Here is a 22,869-nt window from a genome sequence, read left to right as displayed (position 1 = left end):
TTACTACTAAGAAAGGGCAAAAGTGTAAAAAGGCGACCTACTCTGGTTGGCCTAGGGATGACATACATACCATAAAGTCATGGTAGTTCTACTGGAAGCCCCCGAGCGAAAAACTTCAACCTCATAAATGCATTGGCATTGGCATTGCCAGGTCTAAATCTTGCCTAGAGCTTCAAGTTTTGGCTATAGCATTAACCTTTGGCTAAGTGAATTTACATTGGACTAGCCAACTTAAAGTCAAAATAATAATATAATATTATATATTTTAATAATATTTTACAAATTTTTTTTTAATATTTTGCAAATAGACTCTATATATTAATTAATAATTTAATTTTTACTTAAAATTATTGTTTCCCAACTATATTGCAGTTTCTACCAACACAATTTCTACTCTATGGTTGTAGTTTCTACCAACACTGCTCCAAAAAACTAATTGCAGTGTCTACCATATAAACCACTACTGCACAACATTATCCAACACAAACAAAGGCAATCAAACTAGTAAACGTTGTTAACTATTAATTATACAAGTCGGTTTCCCTTGCTTCTCTCCTCCCCTTTGTTACTAAAGACTATTTTATCTGGAGTGTAGATCAAATAACTGCCAACTGGGGTTCTATTGGTGATAAGTAAACCTAAACCAATCAGTGCTAATAAATGTAGAAAAACCAATAACAGGGATGTCCACAACACTAACTATTAACATTCAAGAGAAGCCACATCCCACATGATAGGTAAACCTGCTTAAACAAGACATAACAACCTCCCAGAGCAGTAGTTGAACCACAAAAATGGAAGTTTTCATCCTCCACAAATGAAAACAATTCCCACATGATCTTTGTAGCACAAAGAAAGAACCAAGACAAGCAATGGAGCAGTAAGCACCTTGCTCCACAACCAAAACATATTGATGATTACATTGCTTAAGCAATCAACTAAGCAAGAGAAAAATGAATAATTAACAACCAAAACAGATATAAATACATGATTTGAAAAAAGAAATGACAACCAAAATCTGATATTTCTAAGTACTACTCATATTAACTTTAAAGTGTACCTGTGAGAGAACACAGAGCAATGACTACACATGGTTACGTGAAATTGAATCACCAACAAAGGCCCATGACTTATTCCTCACTAGTAGCAACATTGAAAGTCTATACCAGTTTCCACCATCTTCAGCAAAATAGTTCAAAAAACAAAACATCTAAATTGGATGGTTTTTTAGAGGGCCCCACATGCCCTCTGCGGGTCCCATAGTTGGTCGATTAGATTCCATCTCTCAATCTTTGGTTTTTTTTTTCCTGATTTCAACCCATAACATAAGATCTTCCACATTATAATGAAGCAGAGAGGTAATTGCATCTAGGATTTAACCATTTTAGTTATGCCAACAATTTTTTTTAATAAATAGTAGTTATGACAAAATCTTAAGACCTTGGACAGTGCTCTTTTACAAGTCCATCTAGTTCACTACTTGAATGTGCAAATGAATCTCCACCATCACTACTCTTTGACTCATAATCACCCTCCACCCGGAATTCCACTTTCAAATCACCAGTTTGTCCCTCTTCCAACCCCATGATCCCTTTCGCCACAAACTCCGACCCAACGCATCGAAGCCCAAACCAGGGAGCTGGAGGTTGAAGGTTATGTCGAGGATTTTGATGAGAAATAGAGGCCAATGGGTTATGATTGAATGGGGCCAAGTCTTGTGAGCTGAAACTAGTAAGTTCCAATGTGATCTTAAATTAGGGAAAAAGAGAAAATGGAAAATCCACCATATCATCGCTTGAGAGATTCAAACTCTTGTGGGGAAACCCCATGTACTTAAGCTAAGCCTAAAGAGAGCACTTTGACAACCTAGGGACAACGACAACAGCAAGGGAACTGAAAGAAAATCAGAAAAATGAGAGAAGGGGAGAGATGGAATGTTGGGCCAATCTAGAGGGAAGAGAGAAACGGGGAGAAAAAAATGAAGGGGCTTTTCAGCGAGGGAGAAAGGGAGAGAAAGTGAAGAGGGTTTCAGGGGAACAGGTTTACAAGGGAAATGCTTTGTTGCAGTTGGTCTGCTAGTGATTTTAGAATAAAATACTCATTTGGTTATGAACAGGAACTTGCCAAAGATGGAAATATGTTTAGATATACTATAGCTCAGAACTTAAACTCCCACCTTTTACCTATTCCAAATCAGCATGTTTAAAGATATAAAAAGCCATATTTTGCATTATTTGGAGTTATGCCTAGGCCGATGCAAATGCTCTAACTTTGCAAGTTTGTACCCAATTGGTTTACTACTAAGCAAGGGCAAAGTCATAAAAATGTGACCAGCTCTGTTCGCTCGAGGATGGGGCATACATACCATAAAGTCATGGTATTACCAGGAAGCCCTCGAGTGAAAATTTCCAACCTCATAACTTTGCAACTTTGCACCCGATTGGTTTACTACTAAGCAAGGGCAAAATGGTAAAAATGTAACCAGCTCCGATTGGCTCGAGGATGGGACATACAAACCATAAAGTCATGGTAGTACCATAGGAAGCCCCAGACAGAAAAACTTCAACCTCATTACTTTGCAACCTTTGAATGCAATTGCTTTACTACTATGCAATGGCAAAGTGGTAAAAATGTGACCTGCTCTGATTGGCCCGGGGATGGGGCATACATACCTTAAGGTCATGGTACTACCATAGGAAGCTCCCGAGCGAAAAACTTCAACCTCATAACTTTGCAACTTTGCACCCACTTGGTTTACTATTAAGCAAGGGCAAAATGGTAAAAATGTGACTTGCTTCGATTGACTTGAGGATGGGGCATTTATACCATAAGTTTATGGTAGTATCATAGGAAGCCCCCGAGCAAAAAACTCCAGCCTCATAACTTTGTAACTTTGCAATCAAGTGGTTTACTGCTAAGCCAGGACAAAGTGATAAAAACCTAACCAGCTCCAATTTTTCCGGAGATGGGGCATACATACCATAAGATCATGATAGTTTCATAGGAAGTGTGATGCCCCCAACCTCTGCTTGGGATGGAACGGAGACTTTGAGTATCAGGATTTGCAACACACGGTTACATACCTTCATTCATGACAGTTAATATGCAATGCATCCTACTATGCAACTAGTAGTATGCAATAATCATAGCAGAAATAAAGGTGACAAAAATATTTGATGTCAGAATGAACTAAACGTTCCAATGATTAATAAACAATAAATAGATACTTCCTTACTTACGAGGTCCACATAAGTTCAACATGAAGTGGGAGATAGAATCTCCCTAAAACAAAAAACTTGGTTCAAGTTCCATGGTCAATTCAAGTCTCTCATCTGCTCTATGGTATATAGAGCTAATGCTAAGAATGTTAATGTCAAGTCTAGCCTCTTCTCCAGATTGTGCTCATCCTTAACCATCTGAAGCCAACGGTTCATCCTACTTGTCGTATGCTGGTCCTCATACAACTTCTATTATTTCGGGGGAAATGGTAGTAGTCCACAAGGGTGAGATTTACTTAAAGTCTCAGTAAGTTAAATAGCCAACTTACACAGAGATAAAATATGCATGATTAATGATAAATATGAGATGCAAGTCAGAAAAATCCGTATTTGGCTCTCATCCAGATTCCTCAACATTTCTTAGAAAAACTTTGATGCACATTTTCTTGCAGAACATTTCATAATTCATCATTTTAAAAACATAACATCATTTCTTATTCATTAGAACATCATCAACATGTGGTAGCAACACAGTTTCCCATATCCACCGTGAGCACCTGCCGATGACCATAACACAACTTAAGTTGGTACTGCATCAATCAGAGCTGTGCAAATAATATTCAATTCATTGATCATTCATATATAATCAAGCCGTTCGAATTAACCATAACAAGAGTATTCATTCATAGCAGTATCCACCAGCATTAGGCAACATATTCATACGACAACGCCCTGAAATCCTTTAAAGAAAACCTAGTGGACGGGAATTCCACTAGGATAATTCCTCATCCTAACTTTTGAGATCGTGACAAAATATTTTCATGCTATACTTATGAATAAAATATAGTTCATGACATGTACATATATAGTAAGTTTCATGAAAAATGACATTTATCTATGCAATATGTTAAAATGGTGAGTATTTCACATGTTATGTAAGCAAGTAATCAAATTCTCAATGTATCATACAATATTTCATGCTAAAATGGCATTTATAATATGAATGTGGCGTTTAAGTAATAATCATAAATAAATTATCAAAGGGTAAGTAAGAAGCTAACTTACAACTTTCCGGGTACTTAGGAAATTGGTACGACTGTAATAAGAGTTAATTTTAAGTTTGGAATCACATAACTAAGGAAGCTGTTCATAATCAAAAGGGTTCAACCAATAATTATGAAATTGCCGCTAAGGCCCTAAACTTTCACTATTTTCATGTTGGATCCAAATTCCACCAAATTTCACAAACCTTATATTTTCCATGTTCTAAATCCATATATAACCTTAGAATTGCAATAATCAAACAACTACTATGCAATTTTCTACCCAACCTGTGGCATGCTTTCGATGACCATTTGTGATTTCAAACCTATAGCTTCTATGCATGCATGTGTGATAAGATTCCATTAAGTATAAATCTACAAATCTGATCTTGGAACATGTTTGTAACTTAGATTTATACCACATGAGTTCATACCAAAACTTAGGTATTGAATAACACCAAATCATCCAAAAACCTTCAAACCATGTGTATGCATGATGTTTCTAGTTCTATTGGTCAATGCAAGTTTTAAAGCCTAAATGAATCATGCATTTCAATGCCTAACAAGATGATAACTGATTTCTTAAAGGTTTAAAACACCATATTTGGGAAAATATATCAAGATATGCCAAGATCATTCTCATACAAGTGGAAATCGAATGCTTAGATGATCAACACAAGATATTGGCATAAGAAACCTATCATGACATGTTGTTTTCCTCAAATTTAAACCTTAAATCAAATATTCAAGATGTTAAATATACATAAGATAACATATCAAGACATGTCATGACCAAATTTTCATACGAAAATAATTTATACATGCAAAACTTCAAATCTGGCCCAAATGAATCAATTTGAGTAAAACCTTTTATAACTCAATCAATTCCTCATTATCATGTGATAAATCAAAACCTAACATGTTAATCTAACACCAAAAGAGATAAGGCAAGATTACTTACAAAAATCGTGACACTTGAGCTCTTTAAACTCAACTCACTTCAAGAACTTCACTCAAGCTATTCGATTTCAAATTTTTCTCACACTTTGAGTGTTTTGCTCTCAAGAACACTAGAGGAAGGCTAGAGAAAGTTGTGTGAAGAAGTGAGGGGTGAAGGGAGGTATTTATAGGACTCCATGGAGGGGTGAGGGGTGAAAGGTACACGACAATGGCTAAAGGGTGTGGGAGTTGATTGGTGGTTGTGGGCGGTGGGGAGTCTTGAGTGCTTTCTTGGCTGTGCCATGGCTTGGTTAGATGAATAATGGCCTGAAGCTTCATGATTAAAGCCTGGTCAAGAGCTAGAAGGTGTCCAAAGGTGCAGGGATGCATTGGTTCAGAAAATAAAACAAAAATCACAAGGAAGCATGCCACAACCGATGGTTTTGATCTCCAAAGCTGTCTAGATTTTTTATCAACCTTTGTCGCATCTTTGTGACTTTTTTTATGGGTATGAAAACCTCTATTTGGTCACTTTTCCAGGTTAGGAGAAGAGGTATGAGTGGCTACTATGTGATCATGTTTGAATAGAAAATGAAAGAGATGAAATAGGTGGTGGTTTTAGCCAAGTAGTTTAAGTATGCCTCACCTTTTGCCAATTTTTTTGGCTGCCTTAGGGAGGTAATTTGACAAGTAAGCACTTGAGTAATTTGAAGCACTTCCTTGGGACTAAGGTTGTGTTTGGGCAGTGAGGCCAGTTGAGAAGACTTATGAATACTAGTTAGTAGAGATTAAGGCCTTATTTGTTTTCAGAGATGAGATGAGATTAAAGTTGAAAAGTTGAATAAAATATTATTAGAATATATTTTCTAATATTATTTTTGTTTTGGGATTTGAAAATTTTGAATTATTTATTTTATTTTGTGTGAGACTTTGAGAAAGCTGTAATGATGAGATGAGAGGTTTTCAAAATTTTTAAAGTTTTGGGTTTTAGTCTTGAAAACAAACTAACCCTAAGTGAGTTTGTGGGTCTGATTGAGATGAGTTTGAGGTGTTTGGATGTATGAAGTATGTTGAGTTGTTGACTTTGAATATGAATTTGAAAAGGTTATGGGTCCCATCAATGATTGATTTTAATAGTAATGATGATGAAATAATGATTTTATTTATATGTTGTAGTAATAAACACAATTATTATGAGAAATGACTCCAAACACTTAAAAAAATGAATTTTGCACATTATTCTTTTGAGTGAAATTTATGTAATTCAAAATTGGTAAAAATATTAAATGGCTACAATTATTCCTTCAATATTCTCATGCCCCCATTTTGTGAAATAACTTTGGGTATATATTATGATGACAACCCACAGGTTGAGTTAAAATTCAATTCCACATCTTTTTCACTCTGAAGCTTATTTAATTCAAAAGTTTCAATTTATAATAAATATTTTCAATTATAGAAACAGGTATGCTCATTTAAAATTCTTTGAAAACAGAAATTATTTAATTCTAAATTTCTCAAAAAAAATCAATTATTATCAATTATGAAGACGCCATTCTCATGCTCCCCCTATTATCAAGATTTGTATTACAATTGTTTTCATAAAAGCCATAAAAGCCAATATTCGATCTTCTACATCTATTTCCACCCAACTTTAACCTCAGCTACATTTTCCATTTCACAAGTTCGAGAATAAGAAATATTTATATTTAATGACATAAAAACTCCAATTTCTGAAATATGTTCCACATGTACAAAAAAGGTCATACAATATAATGGAAACTATTATAAGTATCAATTCTCACTCCTATGTGCCCACATAGGTAGTGTGATAGACTCTCTGGTTAAACTCATAGCTTGTGCCAACATAGATGACATGTTAGGAACACGCAACAGAGGAGCCAGGTTATCATCTGTTGTCTGTCCATAACGATTCGGATTGGTAAAACCTCAGAATATCTCATTGGGATATGGGGACATAAATCCCTCAGTGCATAGAAAGGCGAAATCTACTAAGTGATAATAACTTGAAAAATATTAAAAACAGTAATAATTTTTGCTTCAAACATAGCGAAATACTACTCGTCTAATAATTAATTAATGTATAATAGTTATCTTCAGGAGGCCATGAAAAATTGATCACTGGACAACTCAACGCATCCATAAATATGCGAGCATCATGGATAGTGCCCTCCCACCCTACATATATGAACATGAATTTCGTATCGAAATCATAGGCTGCTAGCACATTTTGGCTAACTCGGTGATGCCGAGTTATATACGCGTTAGTTGCCTCAGCAAGTGCCCATGCATCGATATAAGTCCCGTCGATTGCACCATAATATTTCTGCAATTATCTAATGAAATTGTGAATTCTCTAATTTTTAATAAAAGGTACCGGCCACACTACGAAAGTGTAAACCACATATCACCTTTGGTAACCCAAAGTAATAAATAGTTACCTCGAATCAAGGATAATGTCTGGGATTGCCTTAAATATAAGGCGCCACCCTAGTAACATGTGTAAGTGCAATCACCTGAGAAGCAATGCGATATAGTACCCGCATCACTACGTAGACATGCTGATTGATGGTTTCACTACTCGAATGTTGAAACCACTCGCCTGTGATGTGCTGAACTTGCCTATATTCGGTCGTATATGGTTTCATATATCAAAATGAGTAGTACTACATATACTTACATTTTTACTTACAAAATTCATTTTGTTAGTTTTTTTTTTTATATTCAAATTTGAATTTCAAATTTTATGATTTTCATCATATCAATAACTGACATGTGAAAAAATAAGACTTTTTGTAAGTTTTTCTTAAATACATTTAGTATTTTCCATATCAAATTAACCAGCTGCTAAAACTTCTTGCTAGCACGTAGTACTTTCGCCTATTTATAGTATGTTATAATTATATGTTCCGTGTTATATATTGCATATAATTTTATTGCTCGCCTTAGTCAAAGATGCGCTTCATTTAGAAAGTGCAAAGAGAACTAATTAATTTCCTCGTGACCATTCAAAGACGTTGCAGTTATTACTTCGTCTTACTTGAATACTATATTGTCATGATGATATTACTTCGTCTTACTTGAATACTATATTGTCATGATGATGTTATACTTGTCTAGTCATCTAAAATAAAGTCTTCGATACATAAAAATAATAAAGCCTAATTTGAAGTTTTTTAAGGGGAGGGGCTATTATTTTATTTTATTTTTATAATCTTTAATTAGGAATTTGAGTGACAATTAATTTGGTTTAGGTAGGAAGAAAGAGATTAGAAGTTTACCAAGCAAAAACCCCATCTTGGGATATATATACATATATAGATATAATAGTTGAAAAATACAATTTGCACCCTCAAATTATCAAGAGTTTTTCATTTTTCATCTCAAACTACCAAAACTGATACATTGAACCCTCGAGTTAGCAAAAACTGACACTTTACACAATTTTTAAAAATTTGACAGCCAACATTATTTCCCTTCACCTCTTTTTAATTCATCTCAAAGGCCATAATTTAATTAGGGTGCACGATGATAGGTTTTGGTAGTTTGAGAGAGAAATATGTCAGTTTGGTGGTTTGGGATGGAATTAAAGCGTAAAAACCCTAGTCCATAGTTTGAAGGTGCAAAATGTAAAATTTATAATAATTTGAGTTGTTTTATAAGTGTTGTGGACGTGTTTCCTATTCTTGCTAATGGCCTCCAGCAACCTGCACTAAGAAGATAAGAGGGGCTTGGTGTGGTGAGGCACACCTCCTATGTCTAAGTCAGAATAGAGTGTATGGAATATTTCAATTTCCAAATCGTTCAGAAGTTACTTTTGGCATGTGCTTTGACCTCTATTTGTACTGGCCGAGTGTGTAATTGGCATGGCATGTCTTACGGCTTGACGCTCTCTAATCTTAGCTCGACTGCATACTGTTAGCGCTTCAAGTCCGCTACTATGCCAAGAGGAATGGATACACCAGGCGAATATCATGGACGAGTATCACGCTGGAGAATTTACATTCTTGTCAGTCCCGTTATTAAATCCTTATTAATAACAATTGGATTCGAATCCCGTATTGCTATGTTTTGGGGGTTGGGCCTTGGTTTCTAATGAGCAGGCTTTTGGTTTTGGGTTCATGGGCCCTTGTGACGTGGTGTTTGGCCCATTTCCTTTGAGAGAATATTTGACCTAGCAATAAGTGTACTTTTTCTATATAAGAATGGTTGTTTCATAGAGAGAAATCTCATAAAATTGAAGCTCACAAAATGACGTAGTTAAATGTGATATATTAGATATACTTTATAGTAAAAAAAAAATTTACAATCTAATGTACCAAAACTAGTCGCATCAGTTTCTCAACAAGCTTAAATAAACAAAGAATGATCAACTATATCATGTAGGTAATATATGACATATCTTAGTTGGCCGTTCTAAATTCTAATCCTTCATTGACCTAAAATAATTAAGACTTTTATTTAGTTCCTGATTCGGATTAACTAATCTGGAATTTTTTTTTTTTCTTAGCAACCTTATTTAATTTAAGAAAATGCTACTTTGTCCAAGGTATTTGACCGATAAATGTTACCGATCTACATGGCATGCCATGTGGCTAGTTTTTATATTAAAAAAAAAAACAAGAAAATAGTCTCAATTTTCCTCTCCTAGAACCCGATATTTCTTGATTGCAGTTGCATATTTCTCAATCCTTGTTGAGCTCCTTTACTTTGTTAGCTGCTCACACGTTCATTTGTCTTTATAATCCTTTGTGGATTGACTCATTTGCTCAATCGATAGACTTAATATCGTCAACACTCATTCCAGTTGATGTTGTTCCTCACAATTGCCAAATTCCTCACAGCTTTGCACTACAACACAATTAGTCTTTAGTGACGGTTGGAAAATTGTGACAGTCCCCAAACCGTCACTAAATGGTCTTTTCTGTGACGGTTTCTGGAAATCGTCATTAAAGACAGATAAGGTTTTTTTAATGTTCGAACGGATTGAAAATTTACATTCAAAGGTCAAATTTACGTTCGAACATTTCGACAACTTACGTGCGAACGTAAAATATTTTGGCGCCAATGTTCGAACGTTAGTAATTAACGTTCGAACGTAAAATGTTTTGCGCCAACGTTCGACCGTTAATTAATAACGTTCGAACGTTGATTGTAAATATAAATTAAATGACTCTAATTTAAAAATTATGTGATTTTTATAGTGCATAATTTGTGAACAAATCTAAAAAATTGACATGTATATATTTATAAATACACAATTTGTAATATATAAATATATTTTTATGTTTATATATATTTGAAGTGCAGCGATTTAGTATTAAAGTTGAAAAATATAACATTAAAGAAGATTGAGAATTGAATGATGAAAAACCATAGAAATATTAAATAACATTTTTCTTTATAAATAATAAAAGTAAAATACAAAATATGATCGAATTTCTTAAACAACACTTAGATAATAGCGTTGTTCGGGAAATTCGAATTCCGTACCTCCTCAGTCAACGTATCAACCTTGTTGTTGAGGATACCTACATGATGGGTGATATCAGATACAGACGCCTCTATAGCCGCGAGCGATCGATCGATCTTATGATCAATATGCGCAATCAGCTGTGAGATCACCGCATCAACCCAAGCAGGCCGTGCATCTCCCGCAGATGTACTCGGTGGTTGCTGACTACTACTCCCCACATGACCTAGCTCAGGCTGCGTCGGAGGAACTAGATCCTCTACAGGGGTGGCTGACGTCACCTAGCCTGTCCAATGCTACGTCGATGCGTGGTCATGTCGAGGGGGCTCATCTGATCTTTCACCCACTCCTCTGGCTGAATTGGCACTCCTCGTGCAAGTAATAGTAGGCTGATCAGGACACCGTATGAGAGATTATCCGTGGAGACGATGCTCGCCTCATAACGGATCCTCTCAAAGATGTAAAGTGGCAAATCTATGGGATGTCCATGTGCCACTCGTATCAAAAACTGTGCCCGAAGCCGACTAAATGTGGTTTTATGTGCCACAGGATCCACGTTTGTTGCAACAATAAGGTGAAACATGCGGAAGAAAGGCAGCAGATGGTTCTGGTTGAATGCGTTCTTCCTCTAATCTGCATGCGGTCCCTCCCGGTGAGGATGTAGAAATCCACATCTCGGTCATCATCTCGAGCCTCGAGGCCAGTATCCTCGGCCTGTGATCGGTCTACATCTCTGGCTGATGCTGGCTCAAATGGGCGGCCAGTAGATGATGCAGAAGTGGCTATATCCTCACGGGATATAGCGTGTGCATATTTCTCAACTCCTCGATGAATCCCGAGGTGCTTGGCGATGACATTTGGTGAAATATCAATGGAAACACTATGTACAGTCACGGTGTGAGAGGATGTGTCCTGAGGCATGGCACACATCCCCATATAGAACTCCTGAACCATTGAGGGGTATACCTTCCCCCTCAATGTGCAGATATTTCCCCATCCTCTACTGAGGAAAACATCTCTCAGGTTCGTCTGCTCCCAAATGAGTTCGTCAAACTCATTAATCAGGACCTCTCGCTCTACCATAAAAGTACGAGCAGTGTCCTGAGTGGCTCCTTCCCTCCCTCGTTTCCTAGTATGCAGAGGATGAGCCATATCCTGAAAATAGAAAAAGAAAAAATATTATTTACATTGAGGTATTTTTTGTGTTAATTTTAAACTGCTCTGCATTAACGTTTGAACATAGTAAAATATACGTTCGAACATGTTTCTTTTACGTTCGCAAGCAAAATACATACGTCCAAACGTAAAACATACACGTTCAAACATAAGCAGTAAATAAATATTGGCTGCGTATGTTCGGGCGTTTATATTATACGTTCGAACGTATGTGTTTTACGTCTGAACGTAAATATGAACGTTTGAACGTCCAAACGTTCAAACATAAATATTGTAACGTTGTATGTTCGAAAGTCTTGAACGTAAACAATAAATAAATTTAAACGACATACGTTCGAATGTGTATCTTATATGTTCATGGTATTGTTTTATATGCGAACGTAAAGAATTTACGTTCGAACGTTAAAACTTAAATAAAGTTAAAAAAAGTAGTACGTTCGGACGTATTCATTAAATGTTTGGATGTAAAATTTATGAAAAATAACGTCCGAATGTAAAAAATTAACGTTCAAACGTATAAGCCTTAACGGCTATGTAATTGAAACGTCATATATTCGAACGTCTTGGTGAAACTTTCGAACGTTACGACACAGAATGTCTAAGTCGACTCAACCATTATTGAAATCTCGAAAATTAATCTACAACGTTCTAAATGCTGAAATGACATCGTAAAAATGAAGTATACACTTCAAGAAACATTTATACGGTAACTATTTGGCCAATGGCAAGCCGTGGTGGCCGGAAATGCAGTTGAAAATCCGATCACCACTTATCTCTTTTTAAACAAAACTCAATCCAAATCTCAAATAAAATACATGTTATTTGATTAAAAGATGAATGCCTACCTTTTAGTGACGGTTGTGGCGGAGTTTGACGGCGGCGGCGACAGAGGAGAAGCGGCGTACAACAGTCAGACAATGATAATGGTGAAAATGACATGGATGCCGTTCTGTTTCCACCTTATATACGCAAAACGTTCGAACGTAATTCTTAGTACGTTCGAACGTGTTTCGATTTATTTTCCTAAATATTAACTATAATATATTATATTATTAATATATGTTATATATTATAATGTTATATATAGCATTATAATATATAATATTATACTATAATATATATAGTATATTATAGTATATATATACTGTGTATTATATATATAATGTATTATATAGTATATTATATAATATATTATATATATATATATATGATCTATTATAAACTAATGAAATCAACATTAGAACCACATGCTCTTATTACTTGTCTAAAACAATATACTTTATTATTACAATCTAGTACCCAAAATTCTAGTGTACAATTTCCTAAATAATTTGATTGGAATCAAATTACTCTCCCTAATGAATGACACTTAGATTAATTGGTTTTTTTGAATTTGTGAGTGCTATTATATTTTTAAATTTAGCAATATGTTTACATATGTTATTGTGATTTTATACTTACTCTTGAAATAATTGTGATTATTGTTTGTGAATTTTGTGAATAGTTTGTGAGTTTATGGTGTTCATTGATGAATTAATATGTGTATAAATATTGTTGTAAGAATATTGTGAATATGTTGTGATATGGATTTAAAATATTGTGATTATTGTTTTTGAATTTTTATTGAATATGTTTAACAAGAAAATTATAAGTTTATGATCTTAATTTAAGTCAAAATTAAAAACATTTAATATACAGATAATATGAAATTTAATATTTAACATGGAGTAAGTATATATAATATATTCATACTAATTTAGTTAGAATATGATTATTATTCAAATTATAAGTATTGTGTAAATTAAGTCTTAAAAAAAATAAAATAAAAATATATAACTTAACTATATATAAAGTATAATTCTTTTTTCATGTAGAAGGAGATCAAAGATGGGGCTGACTATTGGATCAGTAAATAGCAAGGTGCATTTTTTTGGGGAGGATCGATCCATTTTGTTTTCTAAGTAACGTTCAAACATCCTCCATGATTGTGCATGTTAGAAGTAATAAATATATAGAGGACTGACTAGCTAGCTAGCTTGGTGATCACGTTGTAGTTGCGTACCTTCATTTGTTGCATTTATGGCTATGAAGTGGGTCGTACGTATCTTCAGACATCGAGATAGATGTCCATTAAGTGGTAGCCCCAGCTGTACTGCAACAGCTGATAGTCGTTGAAAGTCGGGAATATTTATGAACGGTATGGAACTGGGTTGGATGAAGTTAAAAGTCATATGTTTGGATGCAGTTGAAAGTCATACAAATTATGACCCTCCAATAATGTGATTCAAGAAAATCATTACTATATAGTATTTATATAGTGCATTATATATATATAAGTTTTGTTGTTCGTTTTATTAATTATATATTATTGATTTATATATATGGTATAGTATATATACTATATTATTATGTTTTCATCTAAAGTATTATGCTATCATACTATATATATATAATATATATAGTATATATACTACACTATAATATAGTATATAATGCAGAATTTATGGAATAACAAAGAATATCCCTAACAACTAGGTTGTATGAAATAAGAAAATAGTGAGAATAAGTTGGTATTTTTTTCAACTTAAAAAAAAAAATTATAATGAAGAGAAATATTGTGAGTATCTAGAAAATATTACGTATATATAACTATTATATTAAGGAATACTAACTATTGAATAAAAATTTACGTCCACCCAAGATTTTTTAACGTTCGAACTTTAATAATGTATTCCCACTGTATTTTTTATATCTGTTAGGAAGGGTACGTTCAAACGTTTCAATTATAACGTTCGAACATTATACTAAAAGTGCGGAAATTTTCCGCTCGATTAAGGTGATGATCTAAACGTTCGAACGTTTATACTGTACGTTCGAACGTTGGTAACTGAAAATCACTAGAAAATTATAACATTTGAACGTCAAATTTTTGAACGTCCGAACGTTAGGAAATTAGTACGGAAAATTTCCCGCTCGATTATGGTAACTCTTTGATGATATGAACGTTCGGTGTGCAAGTTGTACGTTTGAACGTTAGTCGGTGAAAATCTATGAACGTTCGAACGTTTAATTCCTTAACGTTCGAACATAAAAATAAAAGTACGGAAAATTTCCCGCTAGATTTCATGCTCTATCATACGAAGGGTACGTTCGAACGTTTATATAAAACGTCTGAACGTTAATCGTAGAAAAATTATCTTATTTTCTTACGTTCGAATGCCATATTAAAATTGGGCGGGATAATATAACGTTCGAACGTACAACTTAAACGTTCGAACGTATGGTCTAATAATTTTAGACTTAATGAATACACGCACGGGAGGAAGCGGCTCATTTCTGCTTCTCCCGAGTGCGCAACAGATCAGAGAGAGTTGAGAGAGAGTCTCCTGCAGGGGAGAGAGAGAGAGAGAGAGGGTTCAGTGAGAGAGAGTTGAGTGAGAGAGGGACGTGAGTTAGGAAGAGCGAGAGTTATTGTGAGAGTCCCATTGAGTTTTGGTAAGGAAAAAATATTGAGTTTTTGTCTTTTTTTTTTTTAATTTTATGATATTTGTATTGTGTTTTTGTTATATAATACAAAATAATAAATTAATGTTGTATTTTTTTGAAGGATTGGTTGTTTTGGCAAGTTGGAAGTATTGGATTTGTAAGAGGATACTGTGAATGCTAGGTATATTTCTAAACTTTAGCAATATGTTTATACATTTTATGATTACTCTTGAAATATTGTGATTATTGTTTGTATAGTTTGTGAGTTATTGTGAATATGTTGTGATATGGATTTGAAATATTGTGATTATTGTTTGTATAGTTTGTGAATAGTTTGTGAGTTATTGTGAATATGTTGTGATATAGATTTGAAATATTGTGATTATTATTTGTATAGTTTGTGAATAGTTTGTGAGTTATTGTAAATATGTTGTGATATGGATTTGAAATATTGTGATTATTGTTTGTGAATTTTGTTTGAATATGTTAACATGTTTAGAAATATACTGTCTTTAGGTTTTGTTAATACATGGTTATTGCTTACTCAAGTTTAGGAATATGTTAATACATATTGTTATCATTTTATGCTTACTCTTGAAATAATTATGATTATTATTTGTGAATTTTGTGTGAATATATGTTTATATGGTTAGAAATATATTGTGTTTAGTTTTTCGTATTTATGTGAATTTTTTATATAATAATTTTTTTTGTGTTTTTTAAATTTGTTCTTTGACAAGAAAATTATAAATTTAGGATTTTAATTTAAGTAAAAATTAAAAACATTTAATATGAGATTTAATATCTAACATTTAATAAGTATATATAATATATTCATACTAATTTAGTTAGAATATGATTATTATTCTAATTATACATATAGTATAAAACTTAACTATATATACAATAACTACAATTAATAATTACTTATTAAATATAAATAACTCACTCAATTAAAATTATATAATAAAATTTGAAATTAAGTATAAAAATTAAATTATACTTTAAGAATGATAATAATTAAAATGTTATAATAACATTTGGAATTAAGTATAATAATTAAAATAACTCTTTAAGAATTATAATAATTAATATTATATTATAACCTTTGAAATTAATTATACCAATTAAAATAACTCTTTAAGAATTATAATAATTAATATTATATTATAAAATTTGAAATTAAGTATAACAATTAAAATGATACTTTGAGAATGATAATAATTAAAATGTTATAATAACATTTGGAATTAAGTATAATAATTAAAATAACTCTTTAAGAATTATAATAATTAATATTATATTATGACCTTTGAAATTAATTATACCAATTAAAATAACTCTTTAAGAATTATAATAATTAATATTATATTATAACATTTGAAATTAAGTATAATAATTAAAATTATACTTAAAGAATGATAATAATTAAAATTATATTATAACCTTTAAAATACTCTTCAATAAAAAAGTCTTGTACCTACCAAATAAGTAGAGTTGGAATAAATATACTTATTTATTATAGACTAAAGAGTAAGTAAATAAGGATCAAATAAATGCTTATATAAATATTATATACTTATTGTCTATATAAATAAATAACTCACTCAATTAAATATAACAATTAAGATTATAATTGTGGAATGATAATAACTAAAATTATATAATAACAACGAGGCAGAATGATCTTGAAGAAATGTCTATCAATTTGCTTGACTATCATTGTCTCTCCAGCCTTGACTACTCTCTTCCGGTCTTGACAATTACTAATTGAGAGTTGTCAGGATTGGAGAGTTTATGATAGTTAAGCAATTAGACTAAAATATAGATATTTCTTCAAGATCATTCTGGCTCGTATCTACTCATAAGACGAAACTTGTGAATATATTCTTCCATCTCTCTCTAGTTTAACAATATAGCATACAATACTATTTGTTTGACAATCTAGACACAGAACATGAAGATATTGTTTGTAGTGTTTTTTTATAGATGCGTGTGACATTGCATAAATAACCTTAGACCCGTTTGGGAATTAGTGTACATTTATGTGTCCACCAATTCCTGAATTGTCCAGTATAGACAGTTTGAGATTATATTATCTGTATTGTACATTTTTGTTACTCCTACTTTCCACTTTTAATATGAAGTTTCGGTGTCTTCCTCTACTGTTCTTCGGGTATACTATTCGTAGGGTCACAATCTCTCTATTTGAACATGTATACTTGGAGAACTATGGGGAGATACTGCCGAAATTTCTACTAACGTGGAAAGTAGTAGAGTGACGAGATTTGTGCAATATGGATAATATAATCTCGAATGGGATAGGACCAACTATATTATCAAAAAAGCAACTTCGTATTGGAGCATCACATGCATGTGAATTTTCTATATACATGTTATTAATAGATAGATGCTTTTAGAAATGGACAAAACTTGGATGCGTCTGGGCGATAGACTTGGAAAGGATTACATACCCTATGTGCGTGGAGTAAGAACCTTCATTGATTTTGCACGAGCCTCTGCTGATAGTCGTGGTTACATTAAGTGTCCATGTCGAGGGTGTAAAAATTTGTGTGCGATAGGGTTGGATGAAGTAAAAAGTCATATATTTGTGAATGGTATGGATCTGGGGTATACTCGATGGGTACTGCATGGCGAGCCATATGAACAGTCAGTAGATATATTGGTCGATCATCACAATTATTTGTGGCACATAGATGATGATTATGAGTAGGATGAGATGGAGGAGATGTTGGGTGACATTGGAGCGGGGATGTTTATGGATGAGGATGATGACAATGCCTCAAGTGGCGGAGGGACTGATTGTGATAATTTCGCTTCAATGTAGAAAGATACAAAGCGCGAGCTTTATCCAGGCTATATAAAACATTCCAAAATGTCGTTTATTGTTCGGTTGCTTCACATTAACTCATTGTGCGGGATGTCGACGAAAGCAATAAACATGGTATTGGACTTATTTAATGAGATGCTTCTGGAAGGATCTGCATTGCCCAAGAACTTTTATGAAGCGAAACAGTTGAGAAAGAGATTAGGATTTGAGTACAAGTCCATACATGCATGTAAGAATGATTGTGTTTTGTTCTGGAAGGAGAACGAGGAGAAACAAGCATGTCCTGTATGCGGAGAGTCGAGGTGAAAGGGTAAGAAAAACGTGACGGTTAAGGTGTTGCGATATTTTCCCTTGAAACCTAGGTTGCAAAGACTATATATGTGTAAGAAAACAGCTCATGATATGAGGTGGCAAGAGGAGAAAAGAGTTAAGAATGACGCATATATGAGGCACCCAGGTGATTCACTTGCATGACAGTCTTTCGATAATCAATATCCAGAGTTTGGGATAGAAGCTCAGAACGTGCACCTGGGACTCACAACAGATGGATTCAACCCTTTTGGGAATATGAGTACAAGTTATAGCACTTGGCCCGTGGTATTGATTCTGTACAATCTTCCACCATGGAGATGCATGAAGGCCCCAAAAGTTTTGTTAACTTTACTCATCCCTGGCCCGAGATCACCTGGGAATGACATTGACGTATTCATGCAGCCGTTGATTGAAGAGTTGAAAGAGTTATGGGAAACAGGTGTTAGAACTTATGATGCATCCATGTCGACATCTTTTCAGATGCATGCTGCGGTAATGTGGACCATAAATGATTTCCTGGCATATGGGAATCTTTCCGGCTGGAGTATGAAAGGGAAATTAGCGTGTCCGACGTGTAATAAAAAAACTGCTAGTGAGTGGCTAAAATATTCTTAGAAGTTGTATTTCATGAGTCATCAACGTTATCTACCAGTAAATCATGCATGGAGAAGAGAATGTGCTAAGTTTGATGGGAGAGTAGAGGATAGAATTGCACCAAAAGAGTTGTCTAGGGAAGAGATAGTGGAACAACTGCAACATGTTAAAGTGAACAATTTTGGCAAAGGTCAGGGAAAGAACAAGAGAAAACGAGGCACAGCAGAATTGAATTGGACAAAGCGTAGTATTTTTTTTGACTTGCCGTATTGGTCGTCCTGCATGTTGCGACATGTTTGGATGTAATGCACATAGAGAAGAATATTTGTGATAATATACTAGGTACATTGATGAGTATTAACAAAAAGACGAAAGACGGGATCAAGATGAGAAAAGATCTTGAGAGAATGAGAATTAAACATAATCTACATTTGCGGGTGGAAGGCAATAGGGTGGTCATGCCACATGCATGTTTTACGATGACCAGGGAGGAGAGGATGGATTTCTGCAAATGGTTGCAAGGTGTGAAGTTGCCAGATGGTTATGCTTCAAATATTGGTAGATGCGTGAGTCCTGATGACTGGAAAATCAGTGGATTGAAAAGTCATGACTGTCACGTATTTTTGCAAAAGTTATTACCTGTGGAAATTCGTAGGAAGATGACATCTAATGTATGTGTCGCCATATCTGAACTCTGTATGTTTTTTAAGGATTTGTGCGCTCGAGTAGTAAATTGAGATGTGTTGTCGAAATTGGAAGAAGACATTGCTACTATACTATGTAAATTCGAGCAGATCTTTCCACCATCATTTTTTGATGTCATGGTCCATTTAGCAATACATTTGGGTGGATCAGTGCAGTTCCGTTGGATGTATCCAGTTGAAAGATATTTGGGTCGACTGAAGCGCACTGTTGGGAATAAAGTCAGAGCTGAGAGTTCAATAGCAAAGGCCTATATACACGATGAATGGTTAACATTTTACTCTCTATATTTTCGTGGTGTTGAGACAAGATTTAATCGTCAAGAGCGAAATGCTGATCTTGCTGCTCCGCCTCCTCGTGAGCTATCAGTGTTTTCCCAAAATGTACGACCCTTGGGTGCACGAACGGGTTACTATTTAATTGATGGAGAGTTGGGTAAAGTTCAGTGGTATGTGCTAAATAATTGCCGGGAGATTGATGATTATCTCAGGTATGTCATTCCATGCTTCGAATAATTATAGTTTTCTTAAAATTAACTATAATTGTTGTGCTCAAAATATACTTCTTTTACAATATGTTATAACAGTAAGCACATAGACAAACTTAGGACGGAAGGCGTAGAAAATATAGAGGCAAGACACGAGGAAGAATTTTCTGGATGGTTTGAAGAACGTGTATGAACTAAAATTAAATATATGTTATATTTTGAAAATTTTAACTCTGGATAATGAAATAATAAATATATACTATTTCAATTTTTAGATTTTGGAACAACGTGCTCGTGATCCGGGATCAATTTCTTTTTAATTGTATGCATTGGCCCGTGGTCCCTCAAATAGAGCACTTTGATACACTGCATGCACGGTTCGAGGTTATAGATTTCATACTCTGGATCGTGAACATAATAGAAAGACTCAAAACTGTGGTGTGTTGGTCGAGGGGAGTCATGGAACAGATGATATTGACTATTATGGTGCCATACGTGATATTATCGGATTGAAATATCTGGGTGGGTCTGTAACATATGTCTTTAAATGTGATTGGTGGGATCTAGGCAGTGGTCGGGTTTCGATACATAGAGATAATCACTTTACAAGTGCCAATACTGCATCTAAATGGTACGAAGATGATCCATTTGTATTGGCTTGTCAAGCTACCCAAATCTATTACTTGATTAATCCAATGGAAAGTGTTGATGAAGATAGTGGAGAGATAACTTGGTGAGTCGTACAAAAATTTGTCTCTCGAAATATATATGAAGCAGGAACGAGTGCAGATTATGAGAATAGTGGAGATGAAGATCATGACACTCCGATTGTAGAGGCATACCAGGAAGATGGAGAGGGTATTAACTTGTTTGTTGACCTCGGTGCACTAGAGTTGCTCCCCTTGTGTAGAGATGATGTCCCACCCGTTCATCTCGACCCGTCTGTATTAAATGATCATTCAATTCAAGTAAGTGAGGAGGAAGAAGAAGAGGAAGAGTCAGAAGATGAAGACGAATCAGAATCCGGACAGGAGGTGGATAAGGACAATGAAGAAGAGGTGCATGATGATAATGAATATGTTATTGATGGAGATTCTAAAACAAGTATAGAAAATTCATCCGTAGATGAAGAATAAAAGACTAAATATTTAATTCATATAGGTGACTATAAAATATCTTGAATTTTCAAAATTTCTTCTAATTAATTTTCTTTGATATAATTAATTATTTTCAAGAATGCCTCCAAAACGACAACGAAGAAATGTGCCTCCACCAAGTCCAAGTCCTGAACCCATTGAGGACTTCCCACTCAAGGAATCCGTTCCTGAAAATCAAGTTAACACAGAAGAGAACAACAGCCAGTCGACACCCACCAGTAAGGAAATATTGTCGCTGATAATACAAAATATAGTTAATACTTTTGTCTCAATAACTATATAATTTATAATTATACTATCTATTATCATGTAGTTGACGTATCTGCACGTCGCGGTCGTGCCTATACACGTGGCATCTCTCTTGAAAAAAATAGAAGGTATGGAAAACTGAAAATCACAATTCCTGATAATTCTACTGGAGGAGTGGATGATAGTGCAGCAGCGCTTTCCTCCTATATTGGCACAGTAGTTCGAGCTTATACTCCATTTTATGTGCGCTCATGGTGAGATATTCCGAATGAGATTAAGAAGCACATTCGAAGTCGTGTGCTGGTGAGTTTACTTTGAGAGTACATTTTTTTCACCTAGATTAGTATATCATGATATTTTTGACCTGATTCCCTTGTTAGGATGAATTTGACATCGACTTTGGCCGTAGCGAGGATTTGAGAACCGTGAATGAGTTGATGGCTACACCATTCCGTTGTCACAAAGGACGGTGTCATGATCACTTCAAGAAGTTTGAGACGTTGGAAGAGGCTGCGGAGTCTCCTTTTCAACAGATGAAGTTAGATGATTTGAGAAAGTGTTGTGATCTTTTCGCATCTCCAGATTATCAGGTATTTTACATTTATATCTTTTAATTATTTACATTCATATTCGTTCTATATATTATATGTATACATATTACAATTAACATTCTTAATATATTTGGTAGCACTTGAGTTCTACAAATGCACAGAATAGATCCGCTCCGACTGTCCACCATCATGCCGTTTCAAGGTCATTCCACCATCTTGCTGAAAAAATAGTAATTAAAAAATTATAGATTTCATTTATTTTCCTGATATTCTTTTATTTAAGTATTAGCATTATATTTTTAAAATTGCTAATGTCACTTTGTTAGAAACGTGACGATCCTGAAAACTTTTCCCTCATTCATGTCTATGCTGCTGCTCACACTAATGAGCATAGTGAGTGGATGGATCCTGTCGCTGCAGATAATTATGTAAGCAGTGTTAATTTTGTTAAATAAATTATTTATGTAACATTTGAATAATTTAGTTTTTATTTTTATTTCTTTTAATACGCTACTAATTATTTACGATCATTACCTTTCAAATTACAGGAAAAAATGATGGAGATGCAGTCGACTTCTGAGGAATCCTCTCCTAGTGACATAGACATATT

This window comes from Juglans microcarpa x Juglans regia, chromosome 4D (genome assembly GCF_004785595.1).
Source record: "Juglans microcarpa x Juglans regia isolate MS1-56 chromosome 4D, Jm3101_v1.0, whole genome shotgun sequence".
Classification (NCBI taxonomy): domain Eukaryota; kingdom Viridiplantae; phylum Streptophyta; class Magnoliopsida; order Fagales; family Juglandaceae; genus Juglans; species Juglans microcarpa x Juglans regia.
The sequence above is the reverse complement of the archived record's forward strand: the minus strand, read 5'-3'. Positions refer to the sequence as shown.